At 41.2% G+C, this 20,422-nt stretch overlaps 1 protein-coding gene across 1 annotated transcript in view; it reads left to right on the forward strand.

Annotated features, from left to right (window-relative positions):
• Positions 1-20,422, forward strand: part of LOC115187364 (deleted in malignant brain tumors 1 protein) — a 142,050-nt gene that overhangs the window by 77,416 nt on the left and 44,212 nt on the right. The window lies entirely within an intron of this gene.

Below are 20,422 nucleotides of genomic sequence, written 5' to 3' on the forward strand. Positions count from 1 at the left end.
GAGGCAGCCCCAATAAAAAAAAATTTGGGGGGGGCACACGGGTAGTTTGGCTGGGCGAGGATTGAGCCCCAGGCCAAATCCCCGTACCTTTTTTGGGCAACATATGACTGGACAGGTCCCGTGCTTTGGGGTGATGGGTGCTGTGGCGAGGCCGGGTATTTTCAGGCCGGTATGCCCTGTACCAGCGCCCCGCATGTGCCAGGGGAAAGTGGGCATCCAGCCAGTAGGGGTGATGCCAGTCCTACGCTCGAGACCACCAGTGCGCCTCTACGGTCCAGTGTTTCCCGCTACACGCTCCAGCCTTGAGGTGCGTGTCTCCAGGCTGGCACGTCCAGTACCAGCACCACGCATTAAGTTTCCAGTGAGTCAGCCCAGTCCAACTCAGCCTGTCCCCGCTCCCCGCACTAGCCCGGAGGTGCGTGTCCTCAAACTGGCACTTCCAGCACCACGCATCAGGCTTCCAGTGCATCAGCCCACTCCAACTCGGCCGATTCTTGCTCCCCGCACTAGCCATGAGGTGCGTGTCTCCAGGCTGATAACTCCAGTACCAGCACCACGCATCAGGCTTCCAGTGCGTCAGACCAGGCCCGAGTATCCGGCAACAGTGCCTCGTCCAGAGTGTCCGGCAACAGTGCCTCGTCCAGAGTGTCTGGCAACAGTGCCTCGTCCAGAGTGTCCGGCAACAGTGCCTCGTCCAGAGTGTCCAGCAACAGTGCCTCGTCCAGAGTGTCCGGCACCAGGTGAGACAGTCCACTGTCCGGAACCGAGTGAGTCTGCCTACAGCCCGGAACCGAGTGAGTCTGCCTGCGATCTTGAACCGAGTGTGTCTGCCTGCGGTCCAGATCAGAATGAAGTTTACAATAACTTTGAATTGTGTGAGTCTGCTTACAGCCCGGAACTGAATGAGTCTGCCTACGACCCGGAACTGAGTGACTCTGCCTACGGTCCGGAGACAAGAGACTCTGCCTACAGTCTGGAGGACAGTAGGCCAGAACCTAAGCCACCTCCAGTATAGGTGGGTTGGGGAGGGGGGTGTAGGACAGGTGCCATCGTTGACGGCAGCCACCCTCCCTTCCCTCCCTTTAGTTAGGGGTTTATTTTTTATTTTTTTTGAGGTGCATCCGGGGTCTGCACCTTTAGGGGGGGTACTGTCACATCCTGACCAGTATAGGGGTTATTTGTATTTGTAGGTTGGTCAGGACGTGGCAGAGGGTATTTGTTTTATGTGGTTCGGGGGTTATGAGTATTGTAGAGGGGTGTTTTATTTATGTATTACAGGGTTTTGGTGTATGTTCTGGCTTTTGTATTCTAGGTTGGTTTTCTAGTTTGTTTATTTCTGTGTGGTCTGTGTGGCTCCCGATCAGGAACAGCTGTACGTCGTTGTTCCTGATTGGGAGTCATATATTAGTTGCGTGTTTTCACCTGGGGATTTGTGGGTAGTTGATTTTGCACTGCTAGTATTTCAGCCTGTAAAACTGTCAGTTTGTCGTTCTTTGTTTTCCGTGTTCACGTTTATTTAATAAATTATAATGATGAGCATGCAACCCGCTGCGCCTTGGTCCTCTCTCTCCTACGACAACCGTTACAGTTTGGTTAACATGGAGTTTTGTCACGACTCCTACCGAAGGTGGCTCCCCCTCCTGCTCGGGTGGCGCTCGGCGGTCGTCGTCACCGGCCTACTACCTGCCACTGATTCCCTTTTTGTTTTCCCCCCTTTTCATTATTAGGTGCACCTGTTCTTAGTTGGGCTAATTAGCGAGCTTTATTAGCCAGCAGGCCCGCCTGCTCTTTGTGCGGGATTATTTTTCCATTGTATGCTGTGCGTGGTTACACGCTGTTTGTTGCACATTTTTCAGTGGTGCGTATGTTTGCGCAAGCTGTGTGTTGTCCCGTGTGTTTGGGGCACTTTGCTTTGTAGTGCGCTCTGTGCGCTGTTTGGGTTGGCTGTCGTTTGGTCTGTTGTCTATTAAAGCCAATACCCTGAATCGCTGTTTTCCTGCACTTGATTCCTCGTCAACAAACACCCACGCCTTACAGGTTTGGGTAACATGGGGTTTTGGGTAACATGGGGTTCTGGGTAACATGGGGTTCTGGGTAACATGGGGTTCTGGTAACATGGGGTTTTGGTAACATGGGGTTTTGGTAACATGGGGTTTTGGTAACATGGGGTTTTGGATAACATGGGGTTCTGGGTAACATGGGGTTTTGGATAACATGGGGTTCTGGTAACATGGGGTTTTGGTAACATGGGGTTTTGGGTAACGTGGGGTTTTGGGTAACGTGGGTGGGGTTTTGGGTAACATGGGTGGGGTTTTGGGTAACGTGGGGTTTTGGGTAACGTGGGGTTTTGGTAACATGGGGTTTTAATTATTTTAAGAGAGTAGCTCAATTACGTCTGTTTTGTGTTCCAGAATGTATTACTTTTAGCTTTTGTCTTCATGTCTTTATCTTATTTAGTGTCTCTTAGATTCTTCATCTTATTTAGTGTCTCTTAGATTCTTTATCTTATTTAGTGTCTCTTAGATTCTTCATCTTATTTAGTGTCTCTTAGATTCTTTATCTTGAAGTGTTTCCATTATTAGTCCATGAATTATTATAATCATCTGTTCATTCTTTGTATTTTGAAACATTTTTTAATAAAGGGGTCATCTTTTTCTCAAGTCATTTTGGTTTGTTGTTGTTTACCTCTCATGATGTTGTTGATTATAAATGTTATGATATTGATTATGATGTAGATTATTGTTATGATGTTGTTAGTAGTATATAGATAATGATGTTATTGATTATAAATCTTATGATATTGATTATGATGTAGATTATTGTTATGTTGTTAGTAGTATATAGATCATGATATTATTGATTATAAATATTATGATATTGATTATTAAGTAGATTATTGTTATGATGTTGCTCTCTAAACTGCTATGTAATCAACTGAATGCTTTTAATAAAATTACAGGCTGTCAGTCTTGTGTGATTCCCCTCTTGGACAGACTACAACATACAGTATGAATTAACTGAGATCAGTCTTGTGTGATTCCCCTCTTGGACAGACTACAACATACAGTATGAATTAACTGAGATCAGTCTTGTGTGATTCCCCTCTTGGACAGACTACAACATACAGTATGAATTAACTGAGATCAGTCTTGTGTGATTCCCCTCTTGGACAGACTACAACATACAGTATGAATTAACTGAGATCAGTCTTGTGTGATTCTCCTCTTGGACAGACTACAACATACAGTCTGAATTAACTGAGATCAGTCTTGTGTGATTCCCCTCTTGGACAGACTACAACATACAGTATGAATTAACTGAGATCAGTCTTGTGTGATTCCCCTCTTGGACAGACTACAACATACAGTATGAATTAACTGAGATCAGTCTTGTGTGATTCCCCTCTTGGACAGACTACAACATACAGTATGAATTAACTGAGATCAGTCTTGTGTGATTCCCCTCTTGGACAGGCTACAACATACAGTATGAATGAACTGGTCATACATTTGGCAGGAGGTTAGGAAGTGCATCTCAGTTTCCACCTCATTTTGTGGGCTGTGTGCACATAGCCTGTCTTCTCTTGAGAGCCAGGTACCCACCTGTATGTAGTCTTGCTATTGTTATTTTACTGCTGCTCTTTAATTACTTGTTACTTTTATCTCTTATTCTTATCCATATTTTTTTAACTGCATTGTTGGTTAGGGGCTCATAACTAGTACAATTTGATTTGAGGTCTGCCTACGGCAGCCTTTCTCAATAGCAAGGCTATGCTCACTGAGTCTGTACATAGTCAAAGCTTTCCTTAAGTTTGGGTCAGTCACAGTGGTCAGGTGTTCTGCCAATGTGTACTCTCTGTTTAGGGCCAAATAGCATTCTAGTTTGCTCTTTTTTTGATAATTCTTTCCAATGTGTCAAGTAATTATCTTTTTGTTTTCTCATGGTTTGGGTGGGTCTAATATGTTTGCTGTCCTGGGGCTCTGTGGAGTCTGTTTGTGAACAGAGCCCCAGGTCCAGCTTGCTTAGGGGACTCTTGTCTCTCTCTGTGTCTGTCTGTGTCTCTCTCTCTCTCTCTCACACACACAGATGAGGGGCTAATAATAACAACACATACGTATTCAAACAGTGGGGATTAAGAAGTGAGTATACGCAATGCCCACTGAAAAACAAGTGGTTAAACAGAGTATACCTGAGTATACCTTCCACTACACCACTGGTGTAGGCTACATTTAAAGACCCTTAGAGAAAAAGAGTTGATGAGCAAGGTTGACAGTTTTCTAAAGAAAGAGAATCTATCTGAAGAAGAAGAGTCTGTATTTAAGTCGTTACAACTAGAATTAGAAAGAAGAAGAGTCTGTATTTAAGTCTTTACAACTACAATTAGAAAGAAGAAGAGTCTGTATTTAAGTCTTTACAACTACAATTAGAAAGAATTGAAAAGGTACCAAGAAAGAATTGGAAAGGTACAAAAAAAATGTCTGCATCATTGAAGGTCCCCAAGAACACAGTGACGTCCATCATTCTTAAATTTAAAAGTTTGGAAGCACCAAGACTCTTCCTAGAGCTGGCCACCCGGCCAAACTGAGCAATTTTGGTATTTTATTAGGATCACCATTAGCTGTTGCAAAAGCAGCAGCTACTCTTCATGGGGTCCACACAAAACATGACATAATACAGCTCAATAGACAAGAACAGCTCAAGGACAGAACTACATACATTTGGGAGAAGGGCCTTTGTCAGGGAGGTGACCAGGAACCTGATGGTCACTCTGACAAAGCTCCAGAGTTCTTCTGTGTAGATGGGAGAACCTTCCAGAAGGACAACCATCTCTGCAGCACTCCAACAATCAGGCCTTTATGGTAGAGTGGCCAGACGGAAGCAACTCCTCAGTAAAAGGCTCATGACAGACCGCTTGGAGTTTGCCAAAAAGCACCTAAAGGACTCTCAGACCTGGAAGAAACCAGGCACCATCCCTACGGTGAAGCATTAAGGTGGCAGCATCATGCTGTGGGGATGCTTTTCAGTGGCAGGGACTGGCAGACTAGTCAGGATCGAGGGAAAGATGAACGGAGCAAAGTACAAAGATTTTTCCACTGATGAGGCTCATAGAACAGGGGGAAAACGATTAGTGTTCTACATTGTGACATTCTACATTAAAATACTCCTACTACAATGTTAAAACATTCTACATTGTGACATCATTAAAATACTCCTACTACAATGTTAAAACATTCTACATTGTGACATCATTAAAATACTCCTACTACAATGTTAAAACATTCTACATTGTGGCATCATTAAAATACTCCTACTACAATGTTAAAACATTCTACATTGTGACATCATTAAAATACTCCTACTACAATGTTAAAACATTCTACATTGTGACATCATTAAAATACTCCTACTACAATGTTAAAAGATTCTACATTGTGACATCATTAAAATACTCCTACTACAATGTTAAAACATTCTACATTGTGACATCATTTCATTGATATCATGAAAAAAAACCTTCATATATGTATTTTCTGATGTTTGATCAGAGATCTTTTATCAGAGTATCTCTTGTCACATTGATCACAGCTATGAGGCTTCTCTCCTGTGTGTGTTCTCTGGTGTATAGACAGATAGCTAGATGTAGTAAAACTCTTCCCACATTGATCACAGCTATAAGGTTTCTCTCCTGTGTGTTCTCTGGTGTAATACCAGGCTGCTTGACTGAGTAAAACTCTTCCCACATTGATTACAGCTATAAGATTTCTCTCCTGTGTGTGTTCTCTGGTGTACAAACCGATGGCTAGATGTAGTAAAACTCTTCCCACATTGATCACAGCTATAAGATTTCTCTCCAGTGTGAATTCTCATGTGTACTTTTAGGGATTCTGATCTTAAGTAACTCTTCCCACACTCAAACCAGTGGTGAGATTTCTCTCCTGTGTGTACTCGCTGGTGTATTTTAAGTTCTGATGAAGATTTGCAACGTTTCCCACAGTCAGAGCAGCAATGAGATTTCTTCCCTGTAGGTCTCCGCTGGTGTTTCTTGAGGTGTTCTGATCTGGAGAGACTCTTCTCTGCCTCGTTAGCATCATGATGTTGAGGCTCCCCAGAGGATCCACGATAGTCACGTCTCTCTCCTGTGTGAACAACAAGTCAGACAGATGGTTAAAGGCCCACAACAGCAGAAATCCACTGTAAAAGGTGATGCTAACAGCATAGCCATGATGTTGTACAACAATTGACGTCTGTAATGAATGTTAAAATTACTTGACAATTATCTTAAGACAGTCAAGTGATCAACAATAGTCATATTTAGTCTTGTTTTCACATTAGTAGTAACATCAATGATTTTAGGCTAGAAAAAAGTAAAAGTTGTTGAAATCCTAAGCACTGTGCCAGATGACTTTTGGTCTCCAATATAGGCCCCTTCCTGTGTTTGCTAAAATTGCGACAAGGGCGATGCACACGCAATTTGGTTGCAGAAACTCCTCCCTGCTAATGAGGAAACCACTAATTATGGAAGTTGTATATCTGCCTGGAGCAAAAATGGTGAGCAAAGATTTGAGTTTTTCCACAATGTATTCTGAATATTACAACACACTATCAGTGCAAGATCAGGAGTGCTACTCAAGGAAACTCACATTAAGCTCTGTGTCTATTCACTAATTCACCACCGTGGGGGAAAACTCAGGGGAGTTCTCATAGGCTGACAGCAAATATAGCCTCCATTTCCATGTTGCTTATGAGTGCATTTCACACTACTTTAGATTATAATTGTAAGACTCGTTTGAATGTCCTGATTAATATAATGTTTATGTTATTGTCGAAAATGTACTACTTTATATTTAAAAATGACTTGAACCAGTAAAATGCTCTTTGGTTAGTTTTCCATCAGCCTGACAATGAGGGTTTGTCCACTAAGTGTATGCCAAAATGGTCTATAATCTCACCTAACAATAACATAGACCTACTGGAGGACCCATAACTTGGAAACTAAAATGTCTGTCATGACATTTCATAACCTGATCACCAAATAATTTTGTGAATAATCCCACTAGGCTACTCTGTAATGTGTTGTCATTCTAAATGTCCTGAATGAAGGAAAATAGCTCTGTGTGTTGTACAATAGCCTATCCATTAAGGAACAGATCTCTACACATTATGAGCTAAGTATCTCCGTGTCCAAACAGAATAATGAGACGCTACTGTAAATCAAGCAGACAATATCACATTATAAACATCAATTTGTTTGGGATATTGGACCCAACGTGGAGCACGGCATTATTGTCTTTACCGGTGTAATGAATGAAGAAGCACATTTGACTGGCATTCAGTGTCACGTCCTGACCATAGAAAGCTTTTATTTCTATGGTAGAGTAGGTCAGGGTGTGACAGGGCGTTTTGTCTAGTTTATATTTTCTATGTTGTGTGGTTCTAGTTTCTGTTTTTCTATGTTGTTTTTTGTGGTGATGAACTCCAATTAGAGGCAGTTGGTTATCATTGTCTCTAATTGGGGATCATATTTAGTAGTTGTTTTTTCCACCTGGGTTTGTGGGAGATTATTTTGAGGTAGTGCATGTTGCACCTCTTTGTCACGGTTTGTTATTTTGTTTAGTAGTTTATTTGTATGTCTTGCATAGTTTCACAGTTTAAATAAAATGTGGAACGATACACACGCTGCGCCTTGGACTTCCTTGAACGACGAACGTGACATTCAGAAAATGATTTCCTGGATCAGCTGATGATAGTTGAACATGTGACTAACTAAACAGCTACTGTATTAAGTATTATGTGTAATTATTGAAGAACTGCGTTAATGACAGTATCCATTTGGGTGTTGTGAATCAACTTAAGGTGACTCTGTTACAACCATTGGATTTAGCAAACTCTGAAATGATTTAGCATTTATGTGCCCATTAAAACTGTTTTCCCAGCGTAACATAAGACACTAAATGTTACGTAGTTAGAGAGCATTTCAGAGATCTGAATACAAAAAAAACTGTCCGACAGCAAGATCCAGTATTTAAGTTGAAGTTCATCATAACGTTATGACTATAACTACTGTTTCCTGAAGGAGGGAAACTAGGTACAACATACTATTAAATCCACATGTTATGACTATAACTACTGTTCCCTGAAGGAGGGAAACTAGGTACAACATACTATTAAATCCACATGTTATGACTATAACTACTGTTCCCTGAAAGAGGGAAACTAGGTACAACATACTATTAAATCCACGACTCGCTGGAAGCCCCGCCTTCCACAGGTGATGAGCGTGAGACTTGGATTTATTCCTTCAATTTAATACCGCTCTTCACCGACCCAGGAAGTGGCAGGGCCAAACAGGTGTTGTAACTCGTTCGTAACTGGCAGATCGGTAGAAATGGTAAGATAAATTGGCACTCCAAGTGGAAATGGAAAAAGTTTGCCGATTTACCGGAAACTTCAGGAGCATAACGTCAAAATTTACGAAGGTCGGGAATTGGTTATTTTCTTCTGGTTATATTGACCTCTGGCTTCGTCAAGTCATTTGTGTCTTAATTATTTAATGAAACGCATGCTTGAAGCATCAGTTCAGTTCAAGTTCCCAACATACAGTTGATTTTATTAAACACATAGGGTGTGTCTATATGAAAAACTACACGTCATAAAATTTCAACCAATCAATTGGTAGAAAGAAAATACTATTTTTTTTTTTATCTGGGACAGCCCTAGAACATACAGTGCATTCAGATCCCTTCCCTTTTTACACATTTTGTTACGTTACAGCCTTATTCCAAAATGGATGACATTTTTTTATTTATTATCAATCTTCAGACAATACCCCATAATGACATCACAATACCCCATAATGACATCACAATACCCCATAATGACATCACAATACCCCAAAAAAAGTGAATAAAGTTTAGAAATGCTTGCATACCAGGGAACTTTTGGCTAAACCAACTATATCATACTATGACTAATAAGCATACTACAAACTCAATGTACGTCACAAATAGTACGGTTAGTATGATTATTCCAACACAGCTCAGCTCTCTGGGCTGCCATTTTGTTTCTGTTTAAAACCTAGGTTGCCCCTTTAAAAAAGCCACACAACAATCAAACAAACTTTCTGCAGTTGAAACAATAACAAAGATGTCATTCCACCATTGTTTTGGTAATAAGAGGATGGACGGGTCTGGAGAAATGTAATTACTCTCAAATTCATAGACAGACCTACGGATGCAAGGACTGACCATCCATGATATCAACATTATAGTTTTAACCATGTTGAGGCTATACAGTGTTGATTTACATTGTTTCTAAACATTGGAGTAAAAAAATCAATTTCAGATTTCCCCTTTAACATCACACATCAGTCCCACAACTGCCTCTGTTTTTAACACAGTAAAGGTACCTACAGTTGAAGTCGAAAGTTTACATACACCTTAGCCAAATACATTTAATCTCAGTTTATCACAATTCCTGACATTTAATCCTAGTAAAAATTCCCTGTCTTAGGTCAGTTATGATCACCACTTTATTTTAAGAATGTGAATGTCAGAATAATAGTAGAGAATGATTTATTTCAGCTTTTATTTCTTTCATCAAATTCCCAGTGGGTCAGAGGTTTACATACACTCAATTAGTATTTGGTAGCATTGCCATTAAATTGTTTAACTTGGGTCAAACGTTTCGGTTAGCCTTCCACAAGCTTCCCACAATAAAATTGGTGAATTTTGGCTCATTCCTCCTGACAGAGCTGGTGTAACTGAGTCAGGTTTGTAGGCCTCCATGCTCGCACACGCTTTTTCAGTTCTGCCCACACATTTTCTATAGGATTGAGGTCAGGGCTTTGCGATGGCCACTCCAATACCTTGACTTTGTTGTCCTTAAGCCATTTTGCCACAACTTTGGAAGTATGCTTGGGGTCATTGTCCATTTGGAAGACCCATTTGCGACCAAGCTTTAACTTCCTGATTGATGTCTTGAGATGTTGCTTCAATATAGCAACAAAATTTTCCTGCCTCATGATGCCATCTATTTTGTGAAGTGCACCAGTCCCTCCTGCAGCAAAGCACCCCCACAACATGATGCTGCCACCGCTGTGCTTCACAGTTGGGATGGTGTTCTTTGGCTTGCAAGCCTCCCCCTTTTTTCTCCAAACATAACGATGGTCATTATGGCCAAACAGTTCTATTTTTGTTTCATCAGACCAGAGGAACATTTCTCCAAAAAGTACCATTCACTGATGTGGCCATCAACCTCCTCCTTCACATCTGACTCCAGTGATCAATCCAGAGGCCTCTTCTTTTTTGGGGGGAATCCCGATGGACAATGTTATCGATTAGGCCGTCATCACGACCACCACCCACAAGTTAACCTCTTACATCTGCTCCAATATCCAATGATGGGCGTGGCGCGAAATACAAATTCCTCTAAAATCCGAAAACTTCCATTTTTCAAACATATGACTATTTTACAGCTATTTAAAGACAAGACTCTCGTTAATCTAACCACACTGTCCGATTTCAAAAAGGGTTTACAGCGAATGCAAAACATTAGATTATGTCAGCAGAGTACCCAGCCAGAAATAATCAGACACCCATTTTTCAAGCTAGCATATAATGTCACAAAAACCCAGAAGACAGCTAAATGCAGCACTAACCTTTGATGATCTTCATCAGATGACACACCTAGGACATTATGTTATACAATACATGCATGTTTTGTTCAATCAAGGTCATATTTATATCAAAAAACAGCTTTTTTACATTAGCATGTGACGTTCAGAACTAGCATACTAGTTCAGAACTAGCAAACTTCCGGTGGAATTTACTAACAATTTACTAAATTACTCACGATAAACGTTCACAAAAAGCATAACAATTATTTTAAGAATTATAGATACAGAACTCCTCTATGCACTCGATATGTCCGATTTTAAAATAGCTTTTCGGATGAAGCACATTTTGCAATATTCTAAGTACATAGCCCAGCCATCACGGGCTAGCTATTTAGACACCCGGCAAGTTTAGCCTTCACCAAAATCACATTTACTATAAGAAAAATGGTCTTACCTTTCCTGTTCTTCGTCAGAATGCACTCCCAGGACTTCTACTTCAATAACAAATGTTGGTTTGGTCCCAAATAATCCATCGTTATATCCAAACAGCGGCGTTTTGTTCGTGCGTTCTAGACACTATCCCAATGGTAAATCAGGGTCGTGCGCATGGCGCATTTCGTGACAAAAAAATTCTAAATATTCCATTACCATACTTCGAAGCATGTCAACCGCTGTTTAAAATCCATTTTTATGCAATTTATCTCGTAACAAAGCGATAATATTCCGACCTGGAATCTGCGTTTCGGTAAAAAGAGGGAAAAACAGAAAGGCGGGGGCGGCCAGTGCACGCGCCTAAGCTTTTTGTCTGCTGATAGACCACTTAGCAAAAGCGCTCGTGTGTTTCAGGGAGGGCTTTGAATTACGTCATTCAGGTTCTTCCCGGGCTCTGAGAGCCCATTGGAGCCGTAGGAAGTGTCACGTAACAGCAGAGATCCTTTGCAATGAATAGAGATGACAAAGAAGGGCAAGAAATGGTCAGACAGGGTACTTCCTGTACAGAATCTTCTCACGTTTTGGCCTGCCAAATGAGTTCTGTTATACTCACAGACACCATTCAAACAGATTTAGAAACTTTGGGGTGTTTTCTATCCAAAGCTAATAATTATATGCATATTCTAGTTTCTGGGCAGGACTAATAATCAGATTAAATCGGGTACGTTTTTTATCCAGCCGTGAAAATACTGCCCCCTAGCCATAAGAGGTTAATTGTCATTCGGGTTATCAATGGGAAGAGCATTAGCAATATGTCCTGTCTGGTAACGCGTCTTGTTCAACGGATTTACATTGGCAGGTGCACAGGGAGAAACCCCATTAAAAAACTCAGTCGATCTCAAACTGCGGAAAAACTTTTGGAAGTCTTTATCAAAGTCTGTGGCCTGTGATGTTGAGACAAATGATTGTCCCTTATTATACAAGTGACAAAATTCACAAATTCAACAGCATAACGGCAGAGTCATGTCTTCAGTGTAAAACTAACAATGACTCAATAATCCATGCCTTCTGGGAATGTTATGATGTCATAAAGTTATGGGCGGAGTTAGAAAGTTGGCTGTAAGAAGTATTACAATGTAAATGTACTTTTAATCTGTCTGTCTGTATATTTCAAAACATGGCATTTGAGGGAGCAGTGAGATACCCCAGAGTTGGACAATACTTTTCTCGTTAATCATCTTAAATAGTGAAAACTGGAAGTCAACCAATCCTCTGTTATTAACGCAATAGAAAGGTCAAATGCTTTATTATCTAAAAATGTAAAGTGCTTGAGTTTGAGGCCATGTGGTGGAGATGGCGGTGTGTTCTAGTGGGTCTGGGCAGGTGTGATGTAATTAACGGAGATGGGGGTGTGTTCTAGTGGGACTGGGCAGATGTGATGTAGTTAATATTTATATGATGTTGTTATTTGTATATTTTGTATTGTTTATAAAATATAAAATGAAAAATATTTTTTAAGTCCCAATGCAAAGTTACCCCTCACACTGTTCTATTTTTGGAGTTATTATATAAAACCAATCAGAATTCAGAAGAATGCCAAAGTCAGGTGTGAAGTAATATGGAGGACCAGCCTATTCCCTATGATGTAAACTACAACAGAAATAACTTCAAATGTAGAACTTCAAATTAAACCAACCGTTTCCACTCATGACTTGAGTGAATAAAGTAAACCACAGTTTTGGAAATACATAACGCCATCGAACCAAATATCAATGAATGTTAGCTGTATGCAGTTCTCTTAGCCAGCCCGCTAACATTAGTTATTTAGCCAACTAGCTATGGTCAGTGAGCTGGAGCCCAACTACTGGAGACCAGTTAGAACCCAACTAACAAAACCCAACTAAAACATGCAGATCAAAAGAGCAGAGAAACACATAATGATGTCATGGAAAATCCCCAACATCCAAAATAGATAGATTCCAGATGTCAGTCAGCTAGCAGTAAGCCAAGGTGGAAAAACAAACAAAACTCCCGTAGTGTACTTCACAGAGAATGCTGAAAAGTAGTGATGGGGAACATCTCCCTGAAGCATTGCCGCTTTCAACCAATAGTGTCAGAAATAGTTTTATTACTCAAAGCTTTGAGAAACACAGAATTTAGAACAGCCAAATTAATATAAAATTATTATAGACGATGTGCCACACCGTAGCAAATGCGCAGCGTAGCTTTTATGTCTTCTACTAAACCACTGGCCATGTTCGTGAGCATCAAGTCCATGCTGCATTGTGGGTAAATGGTGACTGGCTGACTGATTTATGAATAACAATGAGTAGTTATTTATGATGCAAGGTGATTTGTACATCAGTTAGTCTGCAGGTTGTTCAATGAAATGAAGCTTCAAACATCATTGATCACGTGCTGCTGATAAAGTGATAAAGGCATCGCCACACTGCTTTGAAGTATATTGCTTAGCGATTTTGACGCATGACTCGTAGCTGTCAGTATCAAATGTAAAGTACCTACCTAAAAGTTTTGTTTTTTTAAAGGAGCAAGCAGGTATGATTTACTCTTTTGTTTTGAAGCCACGGTAAGAAGGCACCAGAGCCTAACGTGCTAATGGGTTCCCTCTAGATAACACAACCACACAGTGCATGAAAAGCATGAGGTGTGGCTAACGTTAGCAAGCTTGAGCTAGCATAGAAACTCAATAGCACAGATCCTCCATATGACGCTGAGAAATACTGCATTGTGGGTCTTTTTTTTTTTTACATTTTAGTCATTTAGCAGATGCTCTTATCCAGAGCAACTTACAGTAGTGAATGCATACATTTCAATTCATTTCATACATTTTTTTCTCCCATACTGGCCCCCCATGGGAATCAAACCCACAACCCTGGCATTGCAAACACCATGCTCTACCAACTTAGCCACAGGGAGGCAGACAGAAGATAGGGGTAGTTTAGAAGATATCCCAAAATAAATGAAAACATATGTAATAACGCAAAAACAACTGTTTGTACTTATAGGTAACCAGATCGTGAACACAACTAGGTTACTATAAGTCTTTAACCACACTGTATTGTTACGCTGGTGAGTAAAAACTGCTCCTACATGGTGTAACAATACATCATGTAGATGTATATAATGAACAGACCAGGTCTATACTGCTCCTACATGGTGTAACAATACATCATGTAGATGTACACTACCATTCAAAAGTTTGTGGTCACTTAGAAATGTCCTTGTTTTTTAAAGAAAATCACATTTTTCGTCCATTAAAATAACATCAAATTGATCATAAATACAGTGTAGACATTGTTAATGTTGTAAATGACTATTGTAGCTGGAAACGGCACATTTTTTTTTAATGGAATATCTACATAGACGTACAGAGGCCCATTATCAGCAACCATCACTCCTGTGTTCCAATGGCACGTTGTGTTAGCTAATCCAAGTTTATCATTTTAAAAGGCTAATTGATCATTAGAAAACCCTTTTGCAATTATGTTAGCACAGCTGAAAACTGTTGTGCTGATTTAACAAAGCTTTTGTAAACAAAAGCTTTGTTAAACCTTAAACCTGTTAAACCTTATGGCTGTGTTCAATGTGGGAAGAGTTTTACCACATCCAGCCAGCTGACTTCACACCAGAGAATACACACAGGAGAGAAACCTTATAGCTGGGATCAATGTGGGAAGAGTTTTACTCAGTCATTCAGCCTGATATACCACCAGAGAACACACACAGGAGAGAAATCTTATAGCTGTGATCAATGTGGGAAGAGTTTTACTACATCCAGCCAGCTGATTTCACACCAGAGAATACACACAGGAGAGAAATCTTATAGCTGTGATCAAAGTGGGAAGAGTTTTACTCAGTCATTCAGCCTGATATACCACCAGAGAACACACACAGGAGAGAATCCTTATAGCTGTGATCAAAGTGGGAAGAGTTTTACTCAGTCATTCAGCCTGATATACCACCAGAGAACACACACAGGAGATAAATCTTATAGCTGTGATCAATGTGGGAAGAGATACTCTAATAAAAGATCTCTGATCAAACATCAGAAAATACATACATGAAGGAGTTATTTCATGATATCAATGAAATGTCACCATGTAGATTGTTTTAACATTGTAGTAGGAGTATTTTAATGATCTCACAATGTAGAATGTTTTAACATTGTAGTAAGAGTATTTTAATGATGTCAAAATGTAGAATGTTTTAACATTGTAGTAAGAGTATTTTAATGATGTCACAATGTAGAATGTTTTAACATTGTAGTAAGAGTATTTTAATGATGTCACAATGTAGAATGTTTTAACATTGTAGTAGGAGTATTTTAGTGATGTCACAATGTGAACACTAATCGTTTGCCCCCTGTTCAATTGATTTCAGCATGATATGGATATTAGCCTCATCAGGGGAAAAATCCAGCCTCTGAATTGATAGAGTACTATTTATATGATATTACAGAAAGTGACTAACAAAAAAAGAGCTGTGTTACACTTACAACGTTGGTGACCCACTTGAATCAAAATGTAGCTAGATGTTTTCTACAAATGGTCCTCTAACCAGTGATGTACACATTATTCCCAGATTCCATGTGGTTTTTGAGCTGTTAGTTTTAACAGGATGTGCAACCTCATCTCCCCACTCTCACGCAATTGATTTCAACCTGATATCGATGAGTGATGACAAATAAGTGTTGCGTTCCTTTGTTTAGCAACCTCTAAATTTAAATGCATCACTCCAAAATGTAGCTGACTGTCTTCTGCAGGTTGTCCTCTAACCAGTGAGGTAAAATATATCTCCCATTTCCATGTGTTGTTTTAGTTGTGTTAGTTTCAACAGCAAGTACAACCTGATTTCCCCCCTAATGGATATCAGTAATGTATTGCTACTAAACAGCAGCGTTGTTGTTGCTGGTGCAGTTTATAAGGTGTTTAAAAACATACATGTAATATGATTATGACAGATGTTTGTGTGTATATACATGTTTTATTATTCTATGCCTTCAAATTTCAAAAGGCACTCGCACATCTGAGCAATCTTTTTTTGCAGGTGCATGGCAACAGTTGAACAAGATGAAGGAGAAAGGAAACCGCACACTTCTCTTGATAGTATCACTGATCTTTAAGCTTATTAAGTCAAGATCAGTGTGCGGTTTCCATTTTCCTTCATATTATTCCATGCCTTACCATTCAGTCAATTATTGACAATACATATTAACAAAGGGGTGCACATTTGATTTTCATATTTCATATTATGTAACATTTAGTAATCATAATTATTTATGCAACCAGCTGACCATTTTTTGGTACAATTATATTGACATTGTTGCCCTGCTATTAGAATATCAGGGTTCACTCTCAGAAGTGCCAACCCAAATGTACTAGAGCATGACATTGGGGACTGGGCCCAGATCCAACAACATTCCTCTCTAGTGAACCCTGAAAAGAGAGAGAAGCTCCGCAGTGAGGTGGAAAGTTACAATGGATGTTGCAGGAGTTTCCTCTTGAAATCAGACCGTGGTAAGGACAACTTGGTTGCTGAAATCCTCAATGGTGGGCAGTCAAAAATGTTTTGCGTTTCGCCAGTGCGTTGCCATGGATCCCACTTTATTTTGACTGCACGTTTTTCTGTATTGGAGATGAGTTTTGTTTGGGCTCGTTCCAAGGGGACGAGAGTTCTAGAAGCAAGTGAGTTTTAGGAAGACGATAGTTCTAGAAGCAAGTGAGTTTTAGGAAGAAGATAGTTCTAGAAGCAAGTGAGTTTTAGGAAGACGATAGTTCTAGAAGCTAGTGAGTTTTAGGAAGACGAGAGTTCTAGAAGCTAGTGAGTTTTAGGAAGACGAGAGTTCTAGAAGCTAGTGAGTTTAAAAAAGAAAACATTGTAGAAAAATATATATGTGTAAAAATACGTGTGTTTTCTTGTTTTTAATTGTTGACAGCCAGTAGACACCATGTTTATATTGGTGAAGCATTGTAGTTGATTATAATGTGAAATGGAAGTTGTTTTCTGTTGGTGGTGAGCAAACTTGTCCAACAAAAATATAGGATGTATTTGTTGTCTTAAGGGGGAAGGTGTTACAGGCTTTGGTTTTTCCATTTATGTTTTGAGGTTGGACTTTAGCACGTTAGCTCGTTAGCACGTCTAGCTCGCTCGTTAGCACGTCTCGCTCGCTCGTTAGCACGTCTAGCTCGCTCGTTAGCACGTCTAGCTCGCTCGTTAGCACGTCTAGCTCGCTCGTTAGCAGGTCTAGCCCGTTAGCAGGTCTAGCTCGTTAGCAGGTCTAGCTCGTTAGCAGGTCTAGCTCGTTAGCAGGTCTAGCTCGTTAGCAGGTCTAGCTCGTTAACACGTCTAGCTCGTTAGCAGGTCTAGCTCGTTAGCAGGTCTAGCTCGTTAGCAGGTCTAGCTAGTTAGCACGTCTAGCTCGTTAGCACGTAGGACACACTGATTGGTGTCACCTCGTTAGTCAGTTTGTGTTCCACCTGTGCTGGCTTGTCCATCTCGTTAGTGGGAAGGTGTTTCACCTGAGCTGGTCCATGTGCTATTTAAGAGTGTCTGGCCCAGTACGCCAGTTGTCTTCAAAGACGTGGAGGGTCAACAACTTTAGTTACGCTACCTTTTTGGTTTGCGTCCTGTCTTTTTAAGCTTGGTGTGGGTTTTTCTTTTGTTTGTCTCTTCTTGGGCAGACTTAGTGGCTGTCTTTTAGGTCCCAGTTGTTGTTACTAGTCAACTTTCAGTGGACACCCCCATAGTGTCTTTCAGAACCCCTCCTAAAACCCCACCTGTTTAGTTGTGGTTGTTGTCAGTGACTCTTTGTTAGTTCCCTCTTCTATTTAAGAGGCATTTCTGGTTTTCTTGCTGGGGAACGTAACAACAAACAATGGACTAAAACAAGCTTATATTTTGGGTTGGATATTGCATCCAATTCTTAATATTTTAATCAATGATATTTCCTTACAATGCTCATTAATCTTTCAGTTGTTATTATTCCGTTTTTTTATCCTGTTGTGGTAAATATTTCTGTTTTTGTTTCATTTGTTTTTTCTTTGTATTTTCCTGTGAAGCCATTGTGTTGTGTCAATGTCTGAAATGTGCTGTATAAATAAAGCTTGATTTGAACATATTGTAACCCAATGAAGAAATATGTGCAAAGCAACACAGATCTTAGTCCAACTTAGTATGAAAAACAGTATCAATCTGACTTTTCCAGCCTGCTGAAGGCGTGGTGGAGTGGTAAACACCACCCCCGGCTCTACCAGGGGCTTGAGGTGGTCTCCCACAGCTCCTCTTATATCATGTTCTGTGGCCTTGCCGTTCCATTTCTTGACTGCCCCTGCAACACAGAAACATATTTAGTCATATTATATAAAACACTCAAAGTAACGGATATGGAGCATCTATGGCCTCAGTTACACCTGGCACCTAAATGTGACTTCTGTCATCTGAAATTCACCCTCACCTTTGATGCGCATGAAACAAGTTATCTGGACACTTTGATTAAGAGGGAGGGGTGGCTTTAGCACAGACCTATACAGGAAGCCAACGGACAGGAATTCCCTGTTAGCTTCCACCCTACACCTCTAGAAAATAGCCTCTCCATCAGCCAATACTGTCGCATACGCAGGTTTTGTGGTACACGGAGTGACTATGACAAACAAACTGACTGTCTGGATGAGTGTTTCAGACAGCGGGGTTACCCGGAGGACTGTCTGGATGAGTGTTTCAGACAGCGGGGTTACCCAGAGGACTGTCTGGATGAGTGTTTCAGACAGCGGGGTTACCCAGAGGACTGTCTGGATGGGTGTTTCAGACAGCGGGGTTACCCAGAGGACTGTCTGGATGAGTGTTTCAGACGGCGGGGTTACCCAGAGGACTGTCTGGATGAGTGTTTCAGACAGCGGGGTTACCCAGAGGACTGTCTGGATGAGTGTTTCAGACAGCGGGGTTACCCAGAGGACTGTCCTGATGAGTGTTTCAGACAGCGGGGTTACCCAGAGGACTGTCCGGATGAGTGTTTCAGACAGCGGGGTTACCCAGAGGACTGTCTGGATGAGCGTTTCAGACAGCGGGGTAACCCAGAGGACTGTCCGGATGAGTGTTTCAGACAGCGGGGTTACCCAGAGGACTGTCTGGATGAGTGTTTCAGACAGCGGGGTTACCCAGAGGACTGTCTGGATGAGCGTTTCAGACAGCGGGGTAACCCAGAGGACTGTCTGGATGAGTGTTTCAGACAGCGGGGTTACCCAGAGGACTGTCTGGATGAGTGTTTCAGACAGCGGGGTTACCCAGAGGACTGTCTGGATGAGTGTTTCAGACAGCGGGGTTACCCAGAGGACTGTCTGGATGAGTGTTTCAGACAGTGGGGTTACCCAGAGGACTGTCTGGATGGGTGTTTCAGACAGCGGGTTACCCAGAGGACTGTCTGGATGGGTGTTTCAGACAGCGGGTTACCCAGAGGACTGTCTGGATAAGTGTTTCAGACAGCGGGGTTACCCAGAGGACTGTCTGGATGAGTGTTTCAGACAGCGGGGTTACCCAGAGGACTGTCTGGATGAGTGTTTCAGACAGCGGGGTTAACCAGAGGACTGTCTGGATGAGCGTTTCAGATCTCGACAATGCTTCCTTCAGTACTCCCCAAACCTCCCCTCCCTCCAGACCAACATGTTCAATGCTTCCTTCAGTACTCCCCAAACCTCCCCTCCCTCCAGACCAACACGTTCAATGCTTCCTTCAGTACTCCCCAAACCTCCCCTCCCTCCAGACCAACACGTTCAATGCTTCCTTCAGTTCTCCCCACTTGGTAAACAGTTGGACCACATCATTAAAACACTGGCACGTCTTGATCATTGATCCACAACTGGAGAAGATGTTTAAAGAACCCCGACGGGTAGTCTTCAGACACGCCCCCAACATCAGTCAGATGGTGGTGAGGTCTGATCTTCCACCAGTGCCACGTAGTACCTTCCTAGACAATGTGCCGGACGGTAATTATTGATGTGGCCCATGTACCCAGTGTAACTTTACCAGAAAAAAAAGCTACTTTTCTCCACGGACTGCAGGCGACAGGCTCAAGTCATGGTTGATTGGTCAATTGTAGCGGTAGTCATTTCGATGGCGACTTACTTTAGTTATTTTGACCGCGGTGGTTATTGAAGTTGTGGTTTTGTGGAAGAAACCGTTGTTGTGCATCATCTTTCAATGCTCCAAAACCTGATAATGCACCAAACCTGTATAGGCTATTTGGGAATTTAACTTCAATTAACCTGAAAGTGTTCATAGTAGAAACATCTGTTGTGTTGGTAGAATGTGTAAATACCCACCTCATTGGTTAATATTCACTGTAGTAGAAACATCTGTTGT

The sequence above is a fragment of the Salmo trutta genome, unplaced genomic scaffold, assembly GCF_901001165.1.
Source record: "Salmo trutta unplaced genomic scaffold, fSalTru1.1, whole genome shotgun sequence".
Taxonomy (NCBI): domain Eukaryota; kingdom Metazoa; phylum Chordata; class Actinopteri; order Salmoniformes; family Salmonidae; genus Salmo; species Salmo trutta.